Source organism: Salvia miltiorrhiza, chromosome 7 (assembly GCF_028751815.1).
Source record: "Salvia miltiorrhiza cultivar Shanhuang (shh) chromosome 7, IMPLAD_Smil_shh, whole genome shotgun sequence".
In the NCBI taxonomy this organism is placed as follows: Eukaryota; Viridiplantae; Streptophyta; class Magnoliopsida; order Lamiales; family Lamiaceae; genus Salvia; species Salvia miltiorrhiza.
Window position 1 is genome coordinate 45,110,226 of NC_080393.1, and position 23,086 is coordinate 45,133,311.

At 40.4% G+C, this 23,086-nt stretch overlaps 1 long non-coding RNA gene across 1 annotated transcript; it reads left to right on the forward strand.

Annotated features, from left to right (window-relative positions):
* The first annotated feature begins 15,778 nt into the window (after window positions 1-15,778).
* On the forward strand, window positions 15,779-17,201 carry LOC130994563 (uncharacterized). The gene is made up of 2 exons (XR_009091794.1): window positions 15,779-16,548; window positions 17,059-17,201. It is a non-coding gene; the product is annotated as an uncharacterized LOC130994563 (long non-coding RNA).
* The last annotated feature ends 5,885 nt before the right edge of the window (window positions 17,202-23,086 follow it).

The window sequence follows — 23,086 nt, forward strand, 5'->3', positions numbered from 1 at the left end:
TTGAGCTTCTTGAAATGTTTTCTCACATACTTCTGTCCAAGGAAATTTAATTCCCTTCCTGAGTGATTGGGTCATTGGTCTTGCTATTTCGAAAATCCTCCTATGAATCTCTGATAGCATCCTGCTAATTCCAAGAAACTTTTGATCTCATTGGGGATAGTAGGCGAACTCCACTCATGTACAGCTTGTACTTCCTTAGGATGCACTTTGATCCTTTCTAATGAAATAATATGTCCCGGAAACGTGACTTTGTTGAGCCAAAATTCGCACTTGCGGAACTTGGCATAAAGATGTTTTGTTCTCAACGTTTCTAAGACTATCCTCAGGTGTTCTTCATGGTCTTTCTCGTTCTTCGAGTAGATCAAGACATAATCTATGGAAATAAGACATACTTGTCTAAGTATGGATGGAATACTCAGTTCATGAGGTCCTTGAACATAGCTGGTGCGTTGGTCAATCCGATTGACACCTCTATAAAATCATAATGGATATATCTAGTCGGGCTGCTCTTATCTTATAGCATGACGATGTCTTCCATACTGTTTATCATGTCGATGTTGACGTGGTTGTTGTTGATGTGGTTGCTGCCCTAGGTGTGGTTGGGGCAGAGCTTGGATTGCTCGCAGATGCGGTGCTCGAGCAGACGGGTTCGGTTTTGGACCCGTCCCTTCTGGCTTCTGTGTAACAGCTATCATTGACAGTCTTGCAGAATCTCCTATGGTTCTTGTTACACTTTGGGCAGGCCAGGACCCTCTGTTGGTCATCCCCTATCTGTTTAGGAGTAACCTAGTTTTCTTAGCCCTGTTGTTGGGATGATTGCCACTGCCATAGCTTCCTTTTCGCTTGGCAATTGTTACTGTTGTCCCATTTGTTTTCTTTACGACCATCTTAAGGTAGTCTATACCTTGACTGTGCGTGGGTTTTCCTTTACTAATGGATAGTAGTGACTAAATATGAGGGTCTCACTCATTTCTTACTCCTGCGTAAAATCTGTTTGGCTTGTTAGGGAAATTTAATATCTCATGACACAATTCGTTTCCAAACTTCTTCATGCGTTTTTCAATGGTGTCCACCATCGTGGAACATGCCTTGACATTCGATTGAAAACTTCATCATACACAGTAATTGTTCCGGCTCTCCGTTCGAGACTCCAGAAGCAGCTTTGTTTCTACCGATCCAAGGTCAAAAGATAGTTTGACGCTTAGTGTATCCTTCTAATTGTAAAAGTATCACTTCCTAGTGGTTGATAACTAATGACAAACTGAGTCATCCTAGTCGTCACTATGTTTATCGTGATAAGACAAGATCTTATGGTGCGAGTCTATCTATTGGGATACCGCTCTTCTTCAAGATTACAAATCTCGATTGGCAACCACTAAGATCTTAGTCATGTGGAGATGTTGGCATAGGCATTGGTACTGGTCTTTCTCTCGGCCTTGTTGCCTCAATGTCCATTGCTCTGCTATGCGATTCCGTGTAAGATGATCCCCAATGGCTTGCCAAAGCCATCCAGATCTCGTGCCTTTGACCGGCACAAAAATTTTCAGCCATCTTTTATTCCGTGTCTACTTGCTCTGGCGCATATCTCGACATATCACAGAACATCGTGTTGTATTGAGTACTTGTCATTCTTCCCTGCTCTAGATTGTAAAATTCCATTTCTTTCTTTTTGCGATAGCTCTTGGGTATATCCTTGTCATAATTCATGTCTTAGACGTTCCCGCGTAAAATTTTCCAGTTGTTCAGCTGTCATAGTTTTCCTCTGTGCTTCCTACCATAGGTCCAAGTCTGAGCCTCCTCTGGACCTCATATCCTACCGAGGATAGGTGGGGTTTGTCGTAGAAATAATTCCTCTATTCTACCTTCGGGTTGTTGTTGGATTTGTATACTGAAAGCAAGAACTTTATGCTTGTATACAATGATTCCTGTTATTCACTATTCTTATCTCCTATCTGATTGTGTTCATGATTGCATATGTATGTTCTTTATCTCTGTATAAGTAGATTATATGGTGTGTTGTAGATCACAGAAGACCATATAATTGGAATAACCTTAAGAGATATAATATGATCACAGCCGAAATAACTCTAGGACAAGTTATTGGTTTAGGCTGCAGTATAGATGGAAGTAGTTTGTCTTGGCTACTTGTCTATACTGGTACGTCATTACGTATTGATAGGACCAACAGTTGAGATGTATTCTTCTATCTGACTTAAGTGAAGAATCAAGATCTCGGTGACTCATAAATCTTAATACTAATAAGTATTCAGATATATATGTTAATACGTATATCACTTTGACTTACTATGGGCGAGAGTTAAATACTAACTCGAGTACTCTGTATCTTGGGTGATAGCGGTTAATATATGATATTTGATTATCTGTATTAGTACCCGTATCCGGTATAGGATAATGACATCCCCTTAAGGAGCTCAATAAGGTTTATTACGCTAAACCCTGCAGGTTGATTAAGTTCAGGCGTAATAATAAAGATTGAGTGGTACTGCTTAAGGAATTATTAAGAGATTAATTAATTTAAGCTGTCAGAGCTCTAATTAATTAATGGATGTCGGATATTTTAAATACGGAGATTTAATAAGTCTAAATACAAGCCCCGACTCATCACCGGCAATAAAGGGGTAAGTCAGTATCGGTTCTCTAGTGGAATGAACTGATATTTATAAATTAATTATGGTCTGGGCTGACCATGGATAAATTAATTTATTTGAGGCCCATCTTTATTCCTTGTATCTGGTCCCTGGGCTGGCCCAATGTCTCCTAGCCCAAGAAGACAGATTTTCGGCCCTAGCACTGTAATTGGCGCCTTCTCCCTCTTTTCTGTATTATTAATACAGCTGTCAGCTCTCAGGAAAATATACTGATAAAATATTAGGGTTTTGAGAGCAGAGGGAGGCGCAGGAACGTGATTGGCCTTTCTGTCTTGGGAGTTCTCATAGCTCGTTGTCCATCCAACGTTGGGAATTGAGCGGGATACAGTCGAGAAGATCAGAGCTGGAGTCTGAATCATTCGACGCGATCATCAATCATCTGTGCATCCAATTCTCAAGTAAGTATTTCCTAACACCTAAGTGCAGCTGTTAAATTCATAGGAGCATGTTAGGAATTAATCGTTGTATGATGAATTAATAATAATCCAAGAAACGATCATCGGGCAATCGAGTATTAATTCAATTTAATATTCCTTCAATTGGTATCAGAGCCCAGGATTAATTTCTTGGCTCTATTATTAATTTGTGTACGATTAATAATGTGCGTTGTTTTTAACTGCTGTTGTTCTTCGTGATTCGTTGATTCGTGGAATACGTCGTTTTGACGTTGTAATCGTTTTTCACCACGAGAAAATCCGTGGTTAGATTAGGATTTCAATTGTATTTGTTTTTTCCGTTGTAAATCTGTAAAACCGAGGAACGAAACGAGGATGACGACGAATCAACGACGAGGAAGGTGTAAGGAGGGCGGGACTACACGGCGCGACACGGGCTGCCGGCGCCGAGGGCGGCGCGCGCACGAGCGCTTGCGCGCTGTGCCGCGCGTGCCTGGTCGGGCTGCCGAGCAGCGCCGGGTGCCGCAGATGCCGAGGGCGGTTGCTGCTGCTGCTGTTGCGTGCGAGGCGTGGCGAGGCGAGGCAGACCGAGGCGGGCTCGGCTAGGGCTGGGCGAACGGCTGGAAGCAGCGGGCAGGGGCGGTGTGCGCCCGGGGCTGCGTCTGCGCGCTCTGCGCGCTGCGCGCCCGGCGGGCGGCGCGCTGCCGCTGCTGCCGCTGCTGTTGACGTCCGCTGGAGCAGCTGCCGCCGAGATCGCCGAGGGCCTGATGCTGCTGCCGCTGTGCGCGCGCTGGAGGCGCGCGGAGGCTGCTGCCAACTGTTTCTGTTCGCCCGGTGCCGCGCAGAGGCTGCTGCCGCTGGGCTGCTCGCTCGCCGGGCTGCTGGTGCGGCATACGCCGGTCTGCCGTGCGCGCCGGGGCGGCTGTGCAGAGAGGCGGCGGCGCCTAGGGTTCCAAACCCTAGGTGGCTGCGTTTCAAACCCTAGGGGGCCCAAACCCTAGCTTGACGGGCCCATGTGTTCGGGCCGAGTTTTATTTTCAGTTTTTGGGCTTGTTTTTCTATTTTATTTTGTAATAGAATAGATGTTGGGTTTCCACGAATGGGTCACGAAGAATTTTAATTCTTTTATTACTGTTCTTTGCATGTCGTGGTTGTTAATCCCTTATGCTCTTTACCTGCCTTTTTTTGCACGTCTTTGCTTGTTAATATTTGTTTATTAATTGCGCTTAGACGAGCATGTTAGTAGGTTTGCCATTTTCTTAAGCATGTTTTAGAATTCTGCGAGCATGATTTACATGTTGCGTTCTAGAGAAGCATGTTTAGGTTTATGTGCTTGAGCATAACAAACCTTTTGAAAGAAAAAGACTAAGCAGTTTAATAATTTTTATAGTAATTAAAAATTATTTTAGACCTCCACATGCGGTCTCTAGACAAAGTGATTAGCAATATGAGTAAACGTCCACCCAACGTGGCTTACTTCATATTTGTTTTTCATAAGTTTGTCAGAAGAGGTTTCTATAAAAAATATTTAAACCATTAAAGTAGTGGGAGTTATGCAGTAAACGTCCACCCAACGTGGCTTACTTGTGTAATTTTCACAAGTACTTTGGAGAATGGAATTAAATAAGATAACCAAGAAAATTAAATTGAAAGCGGCATGGTCCTAGTGAGTATGCTAATTTCGAGAATTTAATTTTCAAGGTTAAAATGTGGTCATTGCTTAGATATCATATCAAGTACAATGTACAACTCCCAAAGGAGTCCCTTCTTGATGATGATATGGTCTAGTTAAGGTGCCAACTATTAATTTCCTTTGTCGAAAGGTTAAGTTGACATGGATGGAAATTAAATGACTAGGTAAATAGTCTGGTTGAGGAGTTCATGTGTAAACGTCCACCCAACGTGGCTTGCACATGGGATTCTTTGAGCCGTTGGAGGTTTCATTAATATTGTTTTATCAAAAGGTTACAATATTACTGTTACGAACTATATGTTTTTTCATGTTCTTACATGTTTATTTGTTTACTTTTAGATATGTCTATGTCTCCGATTATTAACATTCTAGCAAACAATCCTCTCACCGGTCCAAATTACACCGAATGGAAACGCCATATTATGTATATTCTTGACGCTGATGAGCACAGTTTTGTGCTTACCACTCCACGTCCCGCGGCCTTAACTGATGAGTCGACTGATGCGGAACGTGAGGCGCATAAAAGGTGGCACAAGTCGAATAATATGGCCAAGTGCTATATTATGATGACTATGTCGCAAAATTTGCAACTCCAGCATCAGGTCATGGATGACGCAGCGACCATCATGTTAAACCTCAGCGAGGTTTATGGGGAGTCCGAGAGGTCTGCTCGTTTTAACTTGATGAGAGAAATCTTATCTTGTAAAATGAGCGAGGGCAGCTCGGTGCACGATCATGTCATGCATATGACAAATCTGTTTGACAGGCTTGATCTGCTAGGAGGGGGTATCGAAGGCGAAGCCAAGGTCGATATCATCCTCAATACTCTCCCCAAGACTTTTGAGCATTTCCGTCTCAATGTCGTTATGAGCAAGGCCAACTATACTCTTAATGAGTTATTGAATGCTCTAGTTTCGGCAGAGGGGGTCATGGGCACGCGCAATGGGAAAGAGGTCCTTGTTGCTGCCAAGGGATCTACTTCTTCGTCGAAAGGCGGGAAAAAGAAGTGGAAAGGTCCAAAGGGCAAGCATGACCATGAGGCTAGTGGGAGCGGTAAAGCCAAAGTTGATGGCCCTAGCGGCGGCGTGAACAAGCCGACAGCCAAGGGAAAGTGCTTCAAGTGCGGCAAGGTTGGGCATTGGAAGAAAGATTGTCCAGTGCTCAAGGCAAAGGGACAAGGTACGTCACAAGTTTTAGTAACAGAAACATGTTTAGCTTCGTTTTCTACTCATTCGTGGGTAGTGGATACGGGGGCAACTGACCATGTTTGTTACACCTTGCAGGGGTTCAACCCAACAAGGGAGCTGGCAAGTGATGAGATCACCATCTCCATGGGCAATGCGTCGAAGGTCGCAGCTGTTGCTATTGGAGATTTATCTTTATGTTTTGGTGATGACATTTTAGTTTTGAGAGATATTTTATATGTGCCGGAGTTTCGGCGGAACATAATTTCTGTTTCAAAGTTGTTTTTGAATGGATATTCTGTTACTTTTGATGGGGGTGTCTCTATCATGAGAGATAACAAGATTATTTGTTCTGGAATTTTGAACAACTCTCTCTATACTATTACATGTCCAATGAATAACTCTGTCCATGTTGCATCTACATCACAAATTCTTCCAAATCCAAATAAGAGAAAATATTATTCTCATGAACAATATACACATACTTGGCACCTAAGATTAGGCCACATCAATCTAAATAGGATCCAAAGGCTCGTTTCAAATGGAATCTTGAAAGATTTTCAAGCTGTGCCATTTAGAACCTGCGAATCCTGTATAGAGGGAAAGATGACGGCAAGGCCTTTTAAGGCAAAGGGGAATAGGGCCTCGGATGTGTTAGAATTGGTTCACTCTGACTTGTGTGGACCAATGTCCACTAGAGCTCGTGGAGGGTATGAGTACTTCGTTACTTTCATTGACGATTACTCAAGATATGGGTATATTTACCTACTTCAACGCAAGTCTGAATGCTTTGAGAAATTCAAAGAATTCAAGGCGGAAGTGGAGAAGAGAACGGGTAAATCTATCAAGTCATTGCGGTCTGATCGCGGTGGCGAATACCTCGGGAACGAGTTTCTGCAATACTTGTCAGATCTTGGGATTACATCCCAATTGACTGCACCGGGTACTCCCCAACAGAACGGTGTAGCAGAGAGAAGAAACAGGACTCTTATGGAAATGGTACGATCTATGATGAGCTATGCATCATTGCCTATTTCGTTTTGGGGATATGCCTTGGAAACAGCGGTTTATTTGCTGAATCGGGTACCGTCCAAATCGGTTCCTAAAACTCCTATTGAGTTATGGTCAGGGCGTAAGCCCAGCTTGAATCATATAAAGATATGGGGTTGTCCTGCATACGTGCTAGACAAGGAAGCGAGGAAATTGGAACCGAGATGCGAACTAATGCTGTTTATAGGATACCCTAAGGAAACGAAAGGTGGTTACTTTTATAATCCAAAGGATCAGAAAGTGGTTGTTAGCACCAACGCACGATTCTTGGAACACGATTATGAAAGTAATCACAAGTCTAAGTCCGAGATTGTCCTTCAAGAAATCGAAGGCAATGGACAGGCGATTCCATCACCCCAGCCAAGTGTGCAAGTGAATGCACCACAAGACACTGCACAAACCATTGTCACAACTGTACCACCACCGCTTCGTCGTAGTGGGAGGGTTGTAGTTCAACCCGATCGATTTATGTTCTTGGGAGAATCTTCGAATCTTCTCCCTGTTGATGAACAAGAGGATATCGACCCTGACAACTTTGGACAAGCGATGAAAGATCAAGATGCAGATTCTTGGTACGAGGCCATGGTTTCTGAAATAGAATCCATGGGTGCTATGGATGTATACGAGAAGACCGAACTACCAGATGGCTTCTTAGCTATAGGTAGTAGGTGGGTATACAAGAGAAAGAGAGATTCGGATGGCGAAGTCGCAGCTTTTAAAGCTAGACTGGTGGCGAAAGGTTATACCCAGGAACAGGGTATAGATTATGATGAGACCTTCTCGCCGGTTGCCATGCTCAAGTCTATCCGAATACTCCTTGCCATAGCAGCCCACATGAACCTTGAGATTTGGCAAATGGATGTCAAGACCGCTTTCCTAAACGGTTTCCTTGAAGAAGGAAGGGACATCTATATGCAGCAACCTGAAGGGTTTGTGAAGAAGGGCGAAGAGCATCTTGTGTGGAAGCTTAAGAAGTCCATTTATGGACTTAAGCAAGCTTCGAGGTCATGGAATAAACGTTTTGACGAGGTCATTAAATCCTACGGATTTACTCGTTGTGAGAACGAAAGTTGCGTGTACCGTTTAGATGCCAATGGTGACGTGGTTTTCCTTGCACTTTATGTAGATGATATCCTCCTCATTGGCAACAATGTTGAGCTATTATCGGACATAAAGAAGTGGTTATCCGAACAGTTTCAAATGAAAGACTTAGGAGATGCAGCGTACATCCTGGGGATCAAGGTCGTTCGTGATCGCCAGAAAAGGATGTTGAGCTTATCTCAAGCGTCTTACATTGATACTGTGATTGCTCGTTTTAGCATGCAAAATGCCAAGAAAGGCTTGCTACCTTTTAGACATGGCATTCCTCTGTCTAAGGACATGTGTCCTAAGACGCCTAGTGAGGTTGAGGAGATGAGGAAGATACCCTATGCTTCCGCCGTAGGTAGCCTCATGTATGCGATGCTATGCACGAGACCTGATATTTGCTATGTCGTTGGCATGGTTGCAAGATATCAGTCGAACCCTGGACCAGGACACTGGACTGCGGTAAAGCATATTCTCAAGTACCTGAAACGGACTCGAGATTATAGGTTAGTTTACCAGTCAGACAGTCTATTTCCTTTGGGTTACACCGATTCGGATTTCCAGGCTGACCGGGATGAGAAGAGATCTACCTCTGGTTATGTGTTTACCTTGGGAGGTGGAGCCGTATCGTGGCGGAGTGCAAAGCAGAAGTGCATTGCAGACTCCACCATGGAAGCCGAGTATGTAGCTGCTTCGGAAGCTGCTAAGGAGGCTGTATGGTTCCGGAACTACCTCTTGGATCTAGGAGTGGTCCCTAATTTGCCTAAGAGTATCATAATTTATTGTGATAACTCGGGTGCAGTGGCAAATTCTAAGGAACCCAGGAGCCACAAGGCGTCAAAACACATAGAGAGAAAGTACCACATCATACGAGAAATCGTAAACAGAGGAGATGTGCTAGTAGAAAAGATTGATACATTGGAGAACCTAGCTGATCCTTTCACGAAAAGCTTACCGCAAAAGACCTATGAGAAGCATGCTCGAGGGATGGGATTGCGGTTGATGCCACCCACTTAGAGAAAAACTTTCAGTATAAGTGGGAGAGATGAAGTGAAGTCTTGTAATAGCTAGTATTTAGACACATTGTATACTAAAAGTTTTGCTTTAGTATAAGTGGGAGATTGTTGGATTTGTATACTGAAAGCAAGAACTTTATGCTTGTATACAATGATTCCTGTTATTCACTATTCTTATCTCCTATCTGATTGTGTTCATGATTGCATATGTATGTTCTTTATCTCTGTATAAGTAGATTATATGGTGTGTTGTAGATCACAGAAGACCATATAATTGGAATAACCTTAAGAGATATAATATGATCACAGCCGAAATAACTCTAGGACAAGTTATTGGTTTAGGCTGCAGTATAGATGGAAGTAGTTTGTCTTGGCTACTTGTCTATACTGGTACGTCATTACGTATTGATAGGACCAACAGTTGAGATGTATTCTTCTATCTGACTTAAGTGAAGAATCAAGATCTCGGTGACTCATAAATCTTAATACTAATAAGTATTCAGATATATATGTTAATTCGTATATCACTTTGACTTACTATGGGCGAGAGTTAAATACTAACTCGAGTACTCTGTATCTTGGGTGATAGCGGTTAATATATGATATTTGATTATCTGTATTAGTACCCGTATCCGGTATAGGATAATGACATCCCCTTAAGGAGCTCAATAAGGTTTATTACGCTAAACCCTGCAGGTTGATTAAGTTCAGGCGTAATAATAAAGATTGAGTGGTACTGCTTAAGGAATTATTAAGAGATTAATTAATTTAAGCTGTCAGAGCTCTAATTAATTAATGGATGTCGGATATTTTAAATACGGAGATTTAATAAGTCTAAATACAAGCCCCGACTCATCACCGGCAATAAAGGGGTAAGTCAGTATCGGTTCTCTAGTGGAATGAACTGATATTTATAAATTAATTATGGTCTGGGCTGACCATGGATAAATTAATTTATTTGAGGCCCATCTTTATTCCTTGTATCTGGTCCCTGGGCTGGCCCAATGTCTCCTAGCCCAAGAAGACAGATTTTCGGCCCTAGCACTGTAATTGGCGCCTCCTCCCTCTTTTCTGTATTATTAATACAGCTGTCAGCTCTCAGGAAAATATACTGATAAAATATTAGGGTTTTGAGAGCAGAGGGAGGCGCAGGAACGTGATTGGCCTTTCTGTCTTGGGAGTTCTCATAGCTCGTTGTCCATCCAACGTTGGGAATTGAGCGGGATACAGTCGAGAAGATCAGAGCTGGAGTCTGAATCATTCGACGCGATCATCAATCATCTGTGCATCCAATTCTCAAGTAAGTATTTCCTAACACCTAAGTGCAGCTGTTAAATTCATAGGAGCATGTTAGGAATTAATCGTTGTATGATGAATTAATAATAATCCAAGAAACGATCATCGGGCAATCGAGTATTAATTCAATTTAATATTCCTTCAGTTGTATGGATGGTGGGGCTATATTTTGTTCTGGCCCTGGTACTGGACCTCTTTAATCATCTCGGGGAATTCCTCTCCCTCTTCTCGGATGCCCTCGTCTTGGTGGCATTCCGATGAGTTGACATATAGTCGTTACTACATTATGAAAAACGTTCAGACGCATATCATCAAATCTGCAACCCGTTTCTTGGTTCTCAAAACCCGCTCATACTTTTTCTCATGCTAACATATGAGTAAAACGTGGCGGAAGTGGCTTACCGCAAAAGATCGACAAGGTCACTAAATAGTTATGGAAAATTGCATTGATGAGGACTTTTACAACAACATTCGAATCTGGATCTACTTATCTATCCAGGTACTACACGTGATGGACTGGCGGTCTAGCAAAATCATCACAAAAGAACTTAGTCACGTTACGTCCGGTGGACCAGTGTTTTAGTACCAGTCAAAACAACTAAGCCAACATAGGGGCATACAAAAGCATCGGAACAATCATCGTTTCTGAAATACACAAATAACGTCCCACTAAATACATACGAGATGGTCTAGATGCATCATGTGTTCTACCATTGGGTCGAGATATAAGTGTCTGACTGATTAATCTAGTGAATACTTGTTTGTCTTTAGGTCAAAGAAAATCTACCGACGACTAATAAACCACAAATGGCAATTAGGCAAAGTGCTTCAATAATTGCCAAACAATTGCAAAGGAATAACCATGGGGTAGAAATGAATTGACTAAAAGGTCGAAATGAAATGACCTAATAATCTTAACTCGTTTAGCTTTTCAGATGAAAGTTTTACATATATAGGTGTAGAGACCCATATATGACGACTACTGAGATTTTAGTCATGTGGACTGGCCAGGTCCAACACAATTACTTCTCAGTCACATGGAAATACTTTTCCGAACTTGGTAGGTCTTGATCATTGGCTGCAAAAAGTTCTTTTGGTATAAAGTCTCTACTTTCTTCTTAACATCTAAAATCAACATCTTTTCTTAAAAGTTTCTAGTAGCAAAACAAGACATGTCGACCATACTCAAACTTACTCAACAATCTTCTTCTAAATGTTCATGGTATGGTACTTCCAGTATTTAGCGTTCATTCATATAGCGCTTGGATGCAACCATGTAATTTGAAGTGTACTTGTGCCCTTGCGAGGGACCTTTTGAATCATCAATCTCCCACAAAAATGGATTTTGCTTCTCTGAGCATCTTATAGGATATGGGTCACCTCACATAGTACTAAGGCATGTAATGATCTTAGTCAACACTTTCATTCTTCTTACTAAACTAAACGTCTAATCCAAAATGTTCTAACAAGGGCGATGTCTCTGATAGGCTAAAGTATGTATACTTTTCCTGAGTATACCCTTAGAGTCTCATTAGGGTCTTAATCCCTTAATGTATGCGTCAAACCGCTATCGACGCCCCTAGCTCTATTTACCTCTGAATCATTTTCGGGAACTCCTCCCATCTTATGCACTTGCGTAGATTTTCTAGTCGATGATAAAGGTTGGTAACTTCTAGTTACCCATGTCACATCTCATCTTTCCGATTCGTAGTAGGTGATCGTAATTAATAGGGGTTCTAACTTATGCTCACGTGTAATGTAATAGGTAACTTTAATCAGAAAGGTTTCGAATATCTAAAACTGTAAGCTAATAGTTCTAATCGCAATATTAAAGAATCATATACAAAGCGTTATAACCCCACGTGAGCCTAGCTCTGAAATTCGAACATAAATCATGAAGGTTCTCTTCATGCCGTAGTTGGTGATAATTGAAGGTTAGAAACGAGTATTAGCTCATCACACAACCACTAGCTAATAGCATAAGTCACTCTCATCGCTATGAGCAATGTCTCAACTAAGTTCTGGTCGGGTAAGGCAATAGTTAGTTCGGTATTCTGTCACGTGTGAACAGCCCAAATAAGGAACTATGCCCGTGTCACTTACTCGTGTGTGACACTCTTCTTTTCATCTCATTGCATATCTTCTCATTGGATTATCGTGTCTCTTCAAGTGACATTTGATTTTCTTCCTCTTTCTTGGCTCTTCACTATGGCTATAGTGAAAGATAACTGAGTTTCTAGATTCTATTGTTCTTCTTGTAACAATGATCATGCCTTCTTAACGCATCTAAGTTCATTGAGATATCAAATCAATTAATAGAGCATAAAACTTGAAATGTAAGCATCAGTACATTCGCATGAAACGTGAACTTTCAACGTTTGAAAATTATTACCTCTTTCTTTCTTGTTGAGCGTGACGATGTGATGAAGTGCTGAGCTTTTGTCGACTGACACTTTTATAAAAATATCCAAACTAAGGCTAATAGATAACTCTTGGGTTCAGAGCAAACGAACTGCTCTGATACCACTCTGTCACGACCGGACCTAATTAAGGATAACCAAGCCGGGAAACCGTGACTAAGGGAGGGAGATTAGAAGCGGGGTTAGAAAGGGAGTGAATAATTAATGAAGGATCGGACTCAACTCATTGTTAATAAAGGAAATTTATAAATAATTGTTGTTTAATCATAAGGACTCGAATAACTTGTACACTCGGATGAATCCGACTTGACTTAAAAGACATAATACCCGAGAGTACGCAGCGGATTAACAATATCTGAACTACATGTATGGAGACATGTATCCAAGAGTTCATTAAATAAACTTATGACAAAAGCTCCACTCGTCACTTCATCTTCATCAGCCACTGCTCAACCTGCACATTTAGAAATATATGCAGGGCTGAGTACGAGAGTACTCAGTGGGCACGTATGCCTAAGTATAAATATAAACATGCTTCATGAAACTGTAAATTGTCATGCCCTCATAAACAGTACAGCAAGGGAGTTTTCGTGAAATAAGCCTAAGCTTACTAAATTCTTTTGTGATACTTAAAGTTCGTCTGCAGACTAAGTTCTCTTGTAATCTATCATATCTGGAACGTTGTGCCGGAGAGGTGGCCACCTCTCACGGACCCTTGACCGGCCAACCCACTAGATGACTCACGGTCACTGGTGTACACTAGTCCTGGCAGGATAGCTATCAACTGCCCAGGACCCGAATTCGATTACATAACTGGCAAAGCCACATCAGATAGATATCATACTAAAATTTAAACATTTTATGGCAAGACAACAGTTGTAATATTTTTTTGTTCAAAGATTTTGTAACGAAATAACTTGTTCAAATGTAGCATTAAACTCGTTTGATAGGTATATAAAACAGAAATTAGCAGTTAAATCATCTCATGCATTCATTCGTATAAGAGGCCTACGACACGCAGGGGATCTCCATATACGTATAGTAAAAGTAATGCCCACCTGGTAGTGGAGACTCACGACTAAGCCTTAAACTCTTGCGTTCAACCTTGATTCGAAAAAGAAATAACGTAAGGTCTTAGTCTGAGGAAATTCTAAAATAAATGAGGATGCGTAATGTAATTATGCATGGCTCATATTCCTTTTTATTAATCAATTAACCCAACTAGGTTCCGTCCCATGAAGTCAAGTAATTAACTACATTGATTCGTTCTCATAGGGTGTTCTAAACTGTCAGTAAAACATAATAGTCACCCTTCGTGAGCAAGGGAAAGGAAATAATAAAGATTTAAACACCCTAAGTTCTCTTCTCTCTCTCTCTCTCTCTCGCGGTCTGCTCTGCTTCTTCGCTTTCTACTCTGGAGGTCAGCTCTGGCCTCTAAGTCATCTCTGGCTGAGTTAGCTCTGTGGCGAAGTGATTCCTCTGGCGAGGTGATTCATCTGGCCATTCCTCTGGCGAGGTGATTCCTCTGGCCATTCCTCTGGCGAGGTGATTCCTCTGGCCATTCCTCTGGCGAGGTGATTCCTCTGGCGAGGTGATTCCGCTGGACTGGACGACTCGGCCCCGCTAGCCTCGTCCCCGCTGGACTCGTCCCCGCTGGACTCGTCCCCGCTGGACTCGTCCCCGCTGGATTCGTCCTTATCTCGCCTCGATTCTCACTCGTATACAGACCTTAATCTCTACCTATGTGAGCATGCTGTGATTATTCACGTTCGTCTACGTTTAAAGCTAAAGTTCTCGTCGTTCATCAAGGTTCAAGTTGTAGGTTCCACTAAAACGTGACTTAACATGCTTTTTGTTCATTCGTTTACAGCCCATAAAACATGATTTCTGCTAGCGTGATGCATGTCGATTGGAGTAGCAACAGAGGTTGAAGGTTACCTTGATATCTCGCGTGCTTTGGTCGGGTAAAGAACGATGGTTTCTCTCTCGCTTTTTTTTTCGAGCGTCGAGGTGCAAACTTGTTCAAGTCGGCAGCAAGAATCTCGTTCTACTCCCCTTCGTGCAAATTGAGTAAATTGAGTATATGATGTCAAATGATGATTTTGATATGAGTTAGTTTACTAAAATAAGGGCTATGTGTATCTATGCTCTAATTTGTAAATTGATGGTTTATATGTGAGTTAAATGGGTTAAGATTAATAGATATATGATGAGATTAAAGATCCATGTGAGTTCATAAAATTTCAAAGAGTTTAGTTTAATAAAAATTGGGACTTTCTTGTCTATGTGTTTAATAAATGATTTGGCTTAAGATATGTGTAATTGAGCATGATGTTGGTGTTTTAATATGTTTGATTAAGTCTTTTGGAAGCTAAGTAAAATTTTGACTTGAGTTAGTTTATGAGAGTTTTTGAGTTTTCATATTTTGAGAAGTCAATAATTGATAAAATGAGGTCTAATTTGCTTTATGACCATTTTGTGAAGTTGTCATGTTTTGTTGAGAGTTTATGTGAATATATGAGTTTTTATTAAAGTTTGGTTGGTATGATTAAAGGGGATTTATGTGTATAAAATGAGTTATATGAAGTATGAGGTCATTTTGAATGATTGAGTGTTTTTAAGCATGAAATTGAGAAGAGGATTGACTTGATATGTTTGTAGAAACGTTTTCCTTGAAATTTGAGTTAAGATGTAAAAGAGGAGAGTTAATTTGAGTATGATGAGTATTTTAAATGTTTTGAATGTTTTTTAGTGTTATATGTGTTTAAAATGAACTTTGATTGGTTTTCTTTGAAGAAATGTTGAATTGAGCATTTAAGAGTTTGAGATGAGTTTTGGTGGTTTTTTCGTAGGCTACTGACCTACTGTGATCGACGGGTTGTCGATGTCTTATGGCTTTGAAAAGTTTACAGCATGTCCCTACATGAGTCTTGAGCATACGGGTAAAATTTCAAGTCATTTGCACTTGATTTACTATTTTTAAAAAATGCAAAACCAAATCTGCACATTTCTACCGGGAATTTCAGAGAACAGGGGACAAAGTCATTCATTTCAGTAGCTTCCTGTGTGATCTAGCTTTCCCAATTTTTATGGTATCAACCTTACTGTATGGTCTAGATATCCACCAAATTTGAGCTCAGTTTGACAACGTTTACTATTTTTCAAAAATCAATGTTTCCGATTGCTCAAAACTGCCGAATATGGTAGACCGTGGTAAAAACGCCATATCTCCCAAACCACTTGGAGTTTCTGACTCTACGTTTTTTTGAATGAAACTAGACTCAAATACCTTTCTTTTGGTATGAGTCTGGAGTCCAGAAGATGTCGGAGTCAAAACGTGTTAAATTTTGAAGTTGAGTCAGTGGGAAAACAGAACATGATTTGTTGATGTTTGATTGTATTTTCTTATGTGCCTTATGTGTTTATGTTGCTTAAGTGTTTTAATGAGATTAGACGAGTCTTATATGAGAGATAAATCGAGACTTAGAACCATGATTTTCTTGAAACCTATCCTTGGACTTAAGGATTTGAAATGAGTGAAGAAGTTTATGTAGAGTCGATCAAGAGATAGAATATAAGATAGAGCATGAGTTAAGGCATGAGTTTTTGTCGTTGAGTTCTAATCGAGATTCATTTTATGACATGAACCTTCGATGATGACGATGATCCCTGAAGACACGAGCAGAGCAAGGAAGTAAGTAACTCCGCTTTGACGGGAGTGTTTGAGTAAGGTCTTCAGGTGGGCAATATTTTGAGTATACATATATCATACGAGCTTTCGAAACTGTTTTGATGATGTTATGAATTTATCAAATGCTTTGAGATAAATGATATTTGAGAACTGTTTGACTTGCCGATTTTTGTTGATAATGACTTGTGTGTTACCCTCTACTGAGACGAATTCGGTCCTGCCACAAGCGGGATTTTGTGCACAGAGGTGACTGTGAGCCGTCTTCGGGTCGGCCGGTCACGGTACTTGAGAGGGAGGCCTACTTCTCAGTACCTTTGATAATAACGAGTTGTAGATGTGGTGCATACATGTTGAGATCTTTGACTGCAGTCGTTTCTTTATGATATCATGATTATTAAAACTGCTTACACAGGTTCATTTACGCTAAATTTATTCCTGTGTATTGCTGAGATGGGGCAAGTTTCAAACCTATAGCTCTAAGAGCACATTTCTTGTTTTTCGGCGTTTGCTCACTGAGTATTATGTACTCATGCCCTGCATGTATTTCTAAATATGCAGGCTAAGCGAGGAGCGAGATTGGTCTGGTGCTAGTGGGGGAAACGTTTCAATCGATGTAATTATGTTTTCGTATTGCCTTCATGTTAATAGAGTCTTGAGGATTGAGATACTTTGTTTTCTTTTGAAATCAAGCAATTTACTCACGGTTATGTGTCTTCATACATGTAATTGATTCTCCTTTTTATGCGATACTCTGCATTTTATGATTCCTTATGAAAAATGAGCTATACCCGTTTTGTTTTTGTTCGTGAAATTCCTGATAATTAAAAAGTTATAACGACGTTGACGATTTTACCCTTGTGCTAATTTTATAAGTTTTTCCTTAGCATGCTTTTACGTGAGCTTCCGCATGACGTTCACCTAGTTCTTCTTATCTTTTATTCTTCAAAAATAGTCGTATCGATACTCGTACCCCGCTATTACTAGTGTCGGGTTTTCGGGCTGCGACAGTAAATCTCTATAAATATGTAGTTCACTTGTCATTGTAGACACACTATCAGAAATACAATACTCTCTTCATTGCTTTCATTACTTTATTCAAACCCACCGCTATCTTACGCACTACAGGTGAACGATCCTATTCTAAATTAACAAGTGTAATAAACGAACTCATCAATGGAGATTGTGGGGGTGGGAATGCGGCAGGAGTAGGAAGTGAGGGGAGAGATGGAAGAGTAACATAGTTAGAGACTATATTAGAAGTTGTGGGAAACATAGCTGAATAAGGAAACTCACATTCGTTAAATGTAACAGTATCAGCAATGTAGAGTTTGCCATTAGAGTTTAAACATTTGTAGTCGTTATGATTGGAACTATATACTAAAAAGATGCATTTGTTGGATCGAAATTCTAGCTTATGAGAGTTATAGGGTCTCGAATAAGGAAAGCATGCACAACCAAATACATGAATAAGAGAGTAAGTAGGTAATTTTCCATAGAGAACTCAGTATGGGGACTGCATATATAGAGATGGAGAGGGCAGTCTATTTATGAGATATGTGGCTATCGTAAAAGCATGCCACCAAGTATTCTAGAGGAAAAGAAGCTTGACTCAGTCATGTAAGTCCTACAACTACTATATGTTTATGTTTTCTCTTAGCTTTGCCATTTCGGATGTGGATATGAGGACATGGATGTTGATGGTGCACCCTTAATTCTTGAAAAAAAAGAAAGTAACTTCCTATATTAACCTCCCCAATCTGATTGATGGGTGCACGCTTTGCTATTATACGCCAAGTTTTGCTCAAAGTCAGCATCATATCTCTGCTCAGTTTTTGCTCGAGGTCTGACTCCCCGCTTTGTCCTTGGTACCAGTTTTTGCTCATGTCTCAATGCTTTGCCCTTGAACATCAACTTTTGGCTCAAAGTATGCATCATCTCTATGCTCAATTTCTGCTCGAAGTTTGGCTCGTCGCTTTGGCCTTGAACACAACTTGATTCCGCATGGTACTTGGTCTAGGCAAAATGTGTACGAGTGTTGTGCCCATTAATGATCTCACTCTCAAGTCCTCAATTATTTTGCAAAATGCAGTCTGTTTTGCCCAATATCCAGTCCACCTGTACTATTGCTCAAAATTGTCCTCCCAGACATAAAAGACACAAAACACACAAAAAGAAGAATCGATCTAGGTGTAAATGACGCACAGAAAGAGCACAAAAAATGAGCTCATCATTGCTCATTAATAAAAAATTAAAGGAAAATCAAGAACTTAATTAATTAGGTTAATTAAGCACTTAATTGTCCTTATTATTTCCCATTAATCGAAAATTAAAGGAAAATCAAGAGCTTAATTAATTAGGTTAATTAAGCACTTAATTGTCCTTATTATTTCTAAAAAAGGAAATGACTTATTTTCGTTGGGACAAATCAAAAAAGAATTTATATCATTTTCGATGGGACGGAAAGAGTATTATATATATATATAAACAAGCTCGAAAAAAAAAATTAGGATTAAGATTAAGTTAAGAATAATTAATACTAAATAAACTAGCCAAAAATCATGTGAGGTGGTACGATTGACATTTTTAATCAATTACATTACAAATTCTAATTAATTGCATTACTGCCATCGAGGCTGGCAAAGAGGAAGAGAAATTGAGACTTTTGCGATGTTCGACTGAAATTTGAGATCCATCTTAGACATTTTTAAGCACAAGTGGGCCCGTCGTCTTCAATCTCCACAATGCAACTTGACCATTCATTATTACAAGTTGCCTTTTACTTAATTTTAACTTAAATTGAATCATTATGGTTGGATATGGATCGTGATGTCTAAGACGCATGCACATGTGTTGCCGTTAAAGATTTGGTAGGTAATTGATCATAAACTTAAATAAATTCCCTCCTATTTCTTCTTAATCGGAAGAGCATGACAGGTTCTTATGCAGTAGAAGGGACGGTAACCCATTAAATGTAAATTAATGATAAAAGGTTCGAAATTAGAGCTACAAACTGGGTACATTTCTATCCATTCAAAATTTATTATATTATTGAATGAAAGCTTTATTAAGAAAAGACAAAAAAATCTAGATAACCCTTAAAAATAAAGAGAAGCAGACTCAAGCCAAGCCTCGTTAAAATTTCTTTAAGAAAAATTCAAAGGAAAAAATCTTAAAGAGAGAAAAGAGTACTCGTCTAATAAAAAAAAACCCAAAAAAAAAAAGAAAAAAAAAGACAACATCGACTGAGCTCCAAACTCACTGTCGTCCAACCTTGTTGTCCCAATATAACGGCAAGAGATCGCAAAGGACTTTGCAGAGTTCCGGCTTGACCATCGCCCTGAATAAACTAATAATCAAAAATAAACTAGCAGAAGTCACCAACAGTCAACATGTCACGACGAGCCATGATATCCTGAAAAATAATATTATCAAATTAATTCTCATGATAATATTAGCTCTCTCAGAGGGTTAATGATGAAAAAGAAAGAGTGAAACCCATGTTTATAAAACGTAAGAAAAAATGAAATTTAAAAAGAGAAAAAAAAATACTATTTCAGATTAATAATAAATTTATAACGAAATAAAAAACGTAACATAAGCATTCAAAACAGTAAGCATTTTAAATTGTGCTTAAATACACTCAACTAAAATATAATTACATTTCAAATCTTAACATAAAATTAATACACTTAGTTCAAGTCCTCCGTCACGCGGTCTTTAAAAATTTCTTTATTTACTTTTGCAATTTATCAAAAAAAAAAATGTAAACTACTAGTACATTCAAAAAAAAAAAATACTCCCTCCGTCCATAAAATGTTGTCATAATTTATCATTTTGGTACGTCCACAAAAAATTGTCCAAATCTATTTTTAATAAATTTGTGAATCCTTTTTTCCACTCATTAACATGTGGGCTCCATTTTTCACTTACTAAGTTAATTAATTTTTTCTATTTTCTTCATTTATGGGCCTCTTTCTCCACTAACTAAATAAACAACATAAATTTTATTAAAAAATTCGTGTCTCCCTCTGACGCAACATAAACTCTAAACAAAGAACACAACTCAGTTCCGTTGATTCTCAGAATACCGGAAAGAGTGACGAAATGAAGAGAAGGTGAACTCCTCAAATTCTGAAAATATATTTCAAAGACAAAAACCGTTCCCCCACCGCAAGAAAGCAGCCCCCAAATAAAAACTAAACATACAATGAATATCAAAAGACTTGAGCTATTAAATCTTATTAATGTTTCATGATTTTTAAAGCTGGAAGATGATTGAACTTCTCCAAATACACTAGCGCGCTTCATCTCCATCATCCTCCCCGGGTGAGAAATGATTCGCCCTCGAATCAGCCGGCGCTTCATCTCCAGAGGAGTTCTCCCCCAAATAAGGAATGAAATTCTTGACGTTGAATATATTAGAAGTGTGCATGTGGCTAGGGAGCTTCAAACGGTAGGCATTGGGATTGATCTTTGCAAGAATCTCGAGAGGACCAACTTTTCGAGCTGAAAGTTTAGAATACTCATGAGCCGGGTAGCGATCCTTTGTCAAGACTGCCCAAACAAAATCGCCAACCGCAAACTCAACGGCTCGACGATGCGCATCAGCAGCAGACTTGTATCGACCATTGGCTTCAAGAAGACGAGCACGAGTAGAAGTATGAAGTTGTTGCAACTCAGAGATAAGATCAGCAGCACGAACATCAGAGTGAACTCGAGAGGGCACAACTAAGAGATCGACTAGGCCACTGGGAATCACCGAATAAATGACTTGAAAAGGGTAATATCCGGTGCTACGATTAACAGCCGAGTTATGAGCAAATTCGGCCTGGCTGAGCTTGTTATCCCAAGATTTGGGTTGATCCCCCACAAGACAACGTAGCAAGTTCCCAAGAGAACGATTCACCACTTCCGTTTGACCATCGGTTTATGGGTGGTAAGCGCTACTAAAATCCAATTGTGTGTTAGCCATGCGCCACAAGCTGCGCCAGAAATGACTCAAAAAATGTGTATCTCGATCTGAAACGATAGATGAGGGCAAACCATGAAGGCGATAGATATCCCGAAAGAACAACTGAGCAACGTGCACAACATCAGTAGTGCGCTTACAAGGGATGAAATGGACCATCTTGGAGAACCTATCCACCACAACGAATATAGAATCGTGACCCCGCTGAGTACGAGGTAAACCCAAATCGAAGTCCATGCTGATGGCAGACCAAGGGTGTGAAGGCACGGGCAGAGGACGGTATAAACCAACATTGATAGCAATCCCTTTAGAAACATAGCAGATACGACCACGGGCAACAAAACGCGACACATCCCTACGAAGAGATGGCCAAAAAAAGCGACGACGAACAAGTTCCACCGAACGGTTGCTTCCTACATGCCCCACACCATGCAACTCACGGATTAATTGCAGACGTAAGCTAGAGGCTGGTACACAAAGTCAAACACCTTTGAAGAGAAAACCATCCACAACAAATAATCGCCCGAAGAGCCATCTTGGAGACGGGACAACACACCACCGAAGAAAGGATCTGATGAATAAAGATCATGAAAAACATCAAAGCCCTGCACGCTGAGACGCATATCCGAAAGTAATAAATGGCGGCGACTAAGAGCATCGGCCACACGATTAGAGGCTCCGGAGCAATGTTTGATGACAAATGAGAATTGTTGTAAATAAGCTGCCCAAGAGGCGTGACGAGAAGAGATTGAGTCTTGAGAGTGAAGGTGCTTTAAAGTATCATGGTCTGTGAACAAGATAAAGTCACGGTGAAAAAGATAATGACGCCAATAACGCACGGCACACACGATGGCGTAGAATTCAACATCATAAGTGTTGTAACGTGTGCGAGGGCCAGTTAACTTTTCACTATAATAAGCCACAGGGCGGCCTTGCTGACTTAAAACAGCCCTGATTTCCACCTTGGAGCCATCACAAGATAATTCAAATGGAACAGAAAAGTCGGACAAGATTAAAAGTGGAGCAGAGGTCAACTTTTGCTTAATAGTATGAAAGGTTGCTTCCGCATCAGAGGTCCACACAAACATCTTGCCTCTCATACAATCAATGATTGGTGCCATGATGGAACTAAAATGAGGGATGAATCTACGATAAAAGGAAGCAAGCGCATGGAAACTCCTTGCTTCGGTCATAGTGGTGGGAGATGGCCAGGAGGAAATAGCAGCAATCTTGGTTTCATCGACGCCAATGCCATTTGAGGTGATGAGGTACCCCAGAAAAAGGACACGATCCACAACAAAAATACACTTTTGAGGAGCGGCATAAAAGTTTTCTGAACGGAGTATCAAGAATACGGCACGAAGGTGCTCCAAATAATCCACTTTGGAACGACTGTATACAAGGATATCATCAAAATAAACCACCACATATTTTCCAATAAGTGCTCGTAAGGCTTGGTTCACGACGCGCATGAATGTACTTGGAGCATTCGATAAACCAAATGGCATAACGAGCCATTCGAACAAACATTCCCTGATCTTAAATACCGTCTTCCACTCGTCCCCTGGCCGGATCCGAATTTGATGATAGCCACTACGTAGATCCAATTTACTAAAA